The 6047-nt window shown below is 40.0% G+C and overlaps 1 long non-coding RNA gene across 1 annotated transcript; it reads right to left on the bottom strand.

Annotated features, from left to right (window-relative positions):
* Nucleotides 1–1482: 1482 nt before the first annotated feature.
* On the bottom strand, nucleotides 1483–4311 carry LOC120528601. Its single transcript, XR_005633555.1, has 3 exons — nucleotides 4226–4311; nucleotides 2814–2878; nucleotides 1483–1709 (listed from the first exon to the last, which is right to left on the bottom strand). It is a non-coding gene; the product is annotated as an uncharacterized LOC120528601 (long non-coding RNA).
* Between the last annotated feature and the right edge of the window lie 1736 nt (nucleotides 4312–6047).

The following is a 6047-nucleotide window of genomic DNA, read 5'->3' as shown; positions in this document are numbered from 1 at the left end:
TTGTTAGGTGGTGAAGTGGTGAGCGATATAGGCAATTATTGACAGAGGATGATTAGGGGGCCAGAATTATTAGGCCATGGAGGGCAATTTAGCCTGGACATCAGGGTACACCCTGCTCTGTATGAAGGATGCCCAGGGATCTTTTATGGCCACAGAGAGTCAGCACCTTGATCTTACGTCTAAGGATGGTGCCATTTTTACAGCACAGTGTCCCTGTCATTGCACTGGGGCATTTTGGATCAACATTCAGACCACAGGGTAAGCGCCTCTGCTCGCCTTACCGACACCACTTCCAGTATGTAAAATTTTACAGTAGGTAAAACTGAGAAAATGAAATGATTTGATGTAGAATATCCATTCATTCATTTCCACTAAATCTGTATAAACCAGTGCCTGTCAACGAGCAAGAAACCAACAGTAGACAGGGTATGAGCCTCTCACATGGCACACCTATACACACACACTGACTCATTTAGAGTTACCAATCAACCTATTCTGAATGCCTGTTGGGTATGGGAGCACACAGAAAAAATCCCATGCAGACTTGAGAAGAATATCCAAACTCCACAAGGCACAAAATCTGAACTCAGGAACTGTGTCTTGCAAACCAAAATAGAGGTCTGTCTTGAAGAATACTGGGCAGAAAACTGATATACCAATTTAGAAATTTGTGAATTTCCCATTGGGATTAATAAAGTATCTATCTATCTATCTATCTATCTATCTATCTATCTATCTATCTATCTATCTATCTATCTATCTATCTATCTATCTATCTATCATTATTAGCTTTCATGCAAAATGATGTTAAACAGTCTGAATTGCTTTTCAGCAGTGGTAGAGCATTCCTGAAAAGGACAGTTAAATATTAAATCAGATACTTAAAGCTGTATTTCCTCAATAAAGTGTGAATGAGAAAACCTGAAAGATCCAACCTGCTTGGCTACCTATTCAATATTTTATTCTACAGTAGATACAGCAAGGACTTTGTAGAGTTTGAATTTGAAAATGAACCATATGATCTTTTGACCCTAAAAACGTAACCGTTTTTACATATCCTTCAGTCAGTCATTGTTTAATCCGCTACTGTATATCCTAACACAGGGTCACGGGGGTCTGCTGGAGCTAATCCCAGCCAGCACAGGGCACAAGGCAGGAACAAATCCCAGGCAGGGCGCCAGCCCACCACAGGGCACACACACACATGCATTAAGCACACACTAGGGACAATTTAGGATTGCCAATGCATCTAACCTGCATGTCTTTGGATTGTGGGAGGAAACCGGAGCACGCGGAGGAAACCCACACAGACACAGGGAGCACATGCAAACTTCACGCAGGGAGGACCCGGGAAGCAAACCCAGGCCTCCTTACTGCGAGGCAGCGCCGCTACCACTGCGAGACCGTACTGCCCACATATCCTTCACAATTTACTATATATTACAGCTTTTTGAGGAACAGACACCTAGGTGGTGTGGACAGGTAGAAGGAACACTCATTCCTCTTGCAAAGTGTTGGGGTACCAACCAGGTAAACAGGTGCCTCTATGGCTATTACTGTAAATGCTTTCTTCGAAAGGTCTGGTGAGCTTCGTACTTCTCAGAAGTTCGGGTCCAAGTGAGAATCTGACATTTGAGGGTGTCTCCCTTTTATACTAGTTCAATCGGAAGGTGGGTGGTCAATTGCCTTCAGCGGGCGTCTTTTCTGGGCTGAAGAAGAAAATATAGAGAAAAGCCTGTTAGCAGTAGCAGCCCCTCTCACCCTGATGGGATATTACATACCAGGGATGAGTCTTTGAGGCATCCCTAAGACACACATTCATGACAATGGTTTTGTTCACCAGACACTGGGACAGGAATCTAGTCCACCACCACACCACAATAGAAGTTTAATTCTTTCAGGGCTGATGTCGACTTTTATTAAAAGGAGGAGTTGACAATGGTAATCAACTGTAAACTGTGACAAAACCAATTATGTTTTAGTTGGACTCTCATTGCTAGAAGGAAAGCTAGATTCATTGATTTGACCAAAATTCCCGCCCTCGTGAGTAGCAAGGCGCACACTATGGCAAAAATGGCAGTGACATCTGGCGAGGGATCAAAGAGAATGCGTAAAGCAAAATACTCCGTGGACTACGTTTTGCCTATTATCTCTGAACTGGACTATGACTTGTCGGACTCAGTTTTTGATACAATTGATCGAAAACGAATGTGAGGTTCCAGCTTCGGCTGATCGGTCCCCAGCTAGTCGTGGTACTGACAATGTTCGCAAGAGAGGACTGCCATTTAATAATGAGTTAGAAACCAGATTGTAATGCACTGTGACTGTGACCACTGCTGTTGTCCCAGCCAAGCAAAGACAGCCTGGCAGCAAGCAAGCCGCACATTCTTGTCAAACTGACAGCCACAGCATGCAGCAACAGACATTTTATTTTGCTTTCTGAGTGAAATCATTGTTTTTTGGAAAAAATATTCAGCCCTCAAAGAGTTAAAATGGTTGAACTCTCAAATGAAATAGAAGTAATTAAAGTATCAGCCATGTTTCATTGTAAAGCTATAACTAATAATTATTGTGATGGACACACTTTTTTATTTACTGTGCACTTTGGTGTTTTTTTTCTGTCATGTGTTTCTCCTTGCTGTTCATTCTGATTTACAAAGTCACTTCATGCTCTATACAATGTGAACATGTGTTGTAACAGGAGAATGGCTACATTTCATGTTAGTCAGGATTTTTTCATCTATTGCTGTAAATACCTGTGAACTCATAAACTACTATCACTTCTAAAATGTTTTAATAAAAACATGCTTTACCAGTCAAGGTTTACAGCCGATGTTCTCAAATAACTCCTGATGCTTGTTTTTGCTCCAACCGGTTCCTTAATCAAAAATAATTGTGCCTTTAAGTGATTTAATTTTTAAGATAGGAAGCATTTTTAACTCCTAATTTGTACTGACAAATATAACATAGGAGATAAGTTTAACTTTATTAAGAAGCAAGCCAGAAATGTATTTTTTAAAGAAGAAAAGTATTTGTTAAAACTGTACTCTAGCAACTTTACAGAATGCATTGCTACTTCCACCTGTGTGTTTTCTGCATTAATTTAAAGCTACTTTGATCAAGTACAGGTCAAAAGCTAAACTTAACACAAAACTTTTAAACTGAAGAATATCCATAAGAAGAGAGGAAATAATATAGGAAATTTTATGAGAAGCCATTCAGTACATCAAGTTAACTTTAATTGTCCTAACATTTCATCAAGATTTGTGTTTAAAGTTCTTAAGACTGCTCCTTCAACTACACAGCCCTTTATCTGATGAAGCACTTTTAGGTTTTCACCTTTAATTTACTTTAATTTACACAGTGAAGGCTAGGAGGCGCCAGTGGGCCCCAAACCCCAGACACAAACACACAAGACAGTCCCAGGTTCAAATGAAGAGTGTTTTATTACAGAGCTTGTAAGCCTAAGCCCAAAACCAGTTGTCTCTTCTCTTTTATCTCCTCTCCTCTTTGTGCCGCACTGCTCTCCGCCAGTCAAGTGTTGCCTTCCTTTCTCCCAGCTGCAACTCGCCTGGACAAGGGGGCACAGTCCCTTTAATTGAGGACCCAGGAGTATTTCCGGTGCCAGAGCTTTTGCCCATTTGATCTACTTCCGGGTCAAATGGAAGTTCCTAGTAATGAGGTGTGTAACTCCGCACAGCGCCCTCTTGTGGCACCCATGGACACCAGCAGGGCTACATTTCCCAACATGCCCTACTAGTTTCCAACCAGACACCAATATCCAGGGCCGCTGTTATCTAGCGCCCTGGGGGAATAAATAGTCCTCAGTGACAGCCCTTCTCTGCCTTTCCCTTTCATTCTGGTCAGGGAAGGTACTCCAAATATATTCAGCTGGAACACCTGTCCGTCTGCCTGGGGCTTCCTGTCAAGGTAAGGAATCTTCCTCACCTTCATCTGGGATGTCCATTCATCCATTTGAGGAGTCTTGTTTTGTTCGGCACCTTCCTCTCCCTTCGCCTGTCCATCCACTTGGGGCCTACTGTCTGAGTATGGAATCTTTCCCTCTCCTGGCTGGGATGCCCATCCATCCCGTGTGACACTTACAACACTTTTGATTTGACTAAAAAAATCTTACAAAGTTTAGCTTTACAAGTGCCACATGTAGCTGTCTCTGATAATGTTTTAAAGATTTAGATTTTCCTCACCTTTAAATGTAAGTAATTACCTTAATTCCTAGGATTCACTTGGTCACTCTTCATTTTTCACAGCTTCTAGACTGGTTATGTGTGACCAGAACCACACCAATAATTGTAGTCCAAACAGGGTCTGGGGGTGTTAAATATTTTTAATCTAACAACAAATAATAACAAACAGTATGAAATTATAGAACAATACAAGAAACCTATCTGTAAAAGAGAACAGAAAAAAGGCAACGTAAAAAGGGTTGGGGTCTTCTCGGAGCCCCTATTTAATAGCACTGACACAAATAAAAAACGAAAAGTAAAACAAAAGTAAACAGCACTAAGGTCCTTAGCAAGACAAAGTCTTCCAAATAAATGGTTCCTGTCAGCAAGTGAGGCTCCTGCAGATGACTAAAATCATATCTATTTGAGTCTAATCATTTGTTTGGTGTTGAAAAGGCAGGTCTTCCAAAGCATGCTAGAAATGAGGTCCTTTGTCTAGAGTGGGACTATTTTCCTCTCTAAGCAGAAGGAAGGGGAAAGTTAAGTGACTGTGTCTCATGTAAACCTTTTCTCTTGTTTTAACTCAGGTACAGATGCCCAGCACTCTCCTGTAACATGAATGCATGACACTCCTGTAACCTCATTCTAAGTTCTGTGCCATACCGATGGGAACGATGGCAAAGTCAGTTCACGACACTGCCACACCAAAATAAATTAACCACGAAATCATTAATTTTTGGTAAAGCATTTACGCACAGGAGCATCAAAATAGCACTTTTAGACAGACTTGTTAACACATAAGACTCCATCTGAATAAAATAATAGAATGTCAGCAGCTAGTCCTTCAAAGTGATTCATTCAGACATGCTTGTTGAGGAAGGAAGAAGCAAAAGTACATGAACTGATGTTGGTGCACAGATATAGTTAAGCCGTATACTGTAGGTCTAGAAGAGTTAGAATTTAAAGTTAAAGAGGAATTATAAAAGGCATTATGTCAAAGTATGCGAGTGAGAAATTAAAAACTAAAAAGCCACAACCAGAGGAGAAAACCAGTCCATGCTGGAGGGAGCATAGATGTCGAGAAGGATAAAGGGAAAAAGTCTACTAGGTGTAGTTTTAAAGTGGTGAGATAAAACCTATGCACAGAATGAAAAAGAGTAAACTGATTTCAGCAGTTATTATGATGTAACCTATTATTAAAATTATAATCTAAGTCATGGAGGCACTACTTTTATTGCCCTGACTATGCTACACTAAGCACTAATTCAAATATAATGTGCCTTTTCTTCTGTGATATATGAAGTATTGATTATTCAAGTCATTTAGGAGCAGGGAGAGCAAATGGAAATAAGAATAAATGGAGTATTTCATCATTTTTTGACACCTCATTTGTGGTCGCTTCCTGCCATGCAATCAGTAATGCCAAGATAGGTGCTGGCCCCTTGTGACCCTGAACTCAGTATAAGTGGGTAGAGAAAATGTATGAGTAGATTAATCAGCTTTATTAACGAACAAGAATATCTATGCTTTGTGTAATAATTTAGTTTTACTTTTTAAAGACATTTAGGTCTACTCACTTTTACCCATGGAGTTGTTTTGCACATTTTCCCACCAAAATACAGTCTAATTCAGTATATGTAAAGTAAATGATTAAATATTGTATGTTCATGATTAGCTGCCTTACTCACCTACTTTGCTTTAAATAATCACATCTATATAGGCCCCAAATGTCTGGCATTTTAATCTTTTAAAAGAAATTTTAGCTAGGTAGCTTCAAAGGTTACTCCTTTTTTTTCTTTTTTTAAATGCATCCAAGTACATTCAGGTTGTGTACCTGTCAGCTTTTTAATAACTTCTTCGGAG

Source organism: Polypterus senegalus, chromosome 4, assembly GCF_016835505.1.
Source record: "Polypterus senegalus isolate Bchr_013 chromosome 4, ASM1683550v1, whole genome shotgun sequence".
Taxonomy (NCBI): Eukaryota; Metazoa; Chordata; class Cladistia; order Polypteriformes; family Polypteridae; genus Polypterus; species Polypterus senegalus.
Note: the sequence above shows the minus strand (reverse complement) of the source record. Positions and strands in the feature narration are given on the sequence as shown.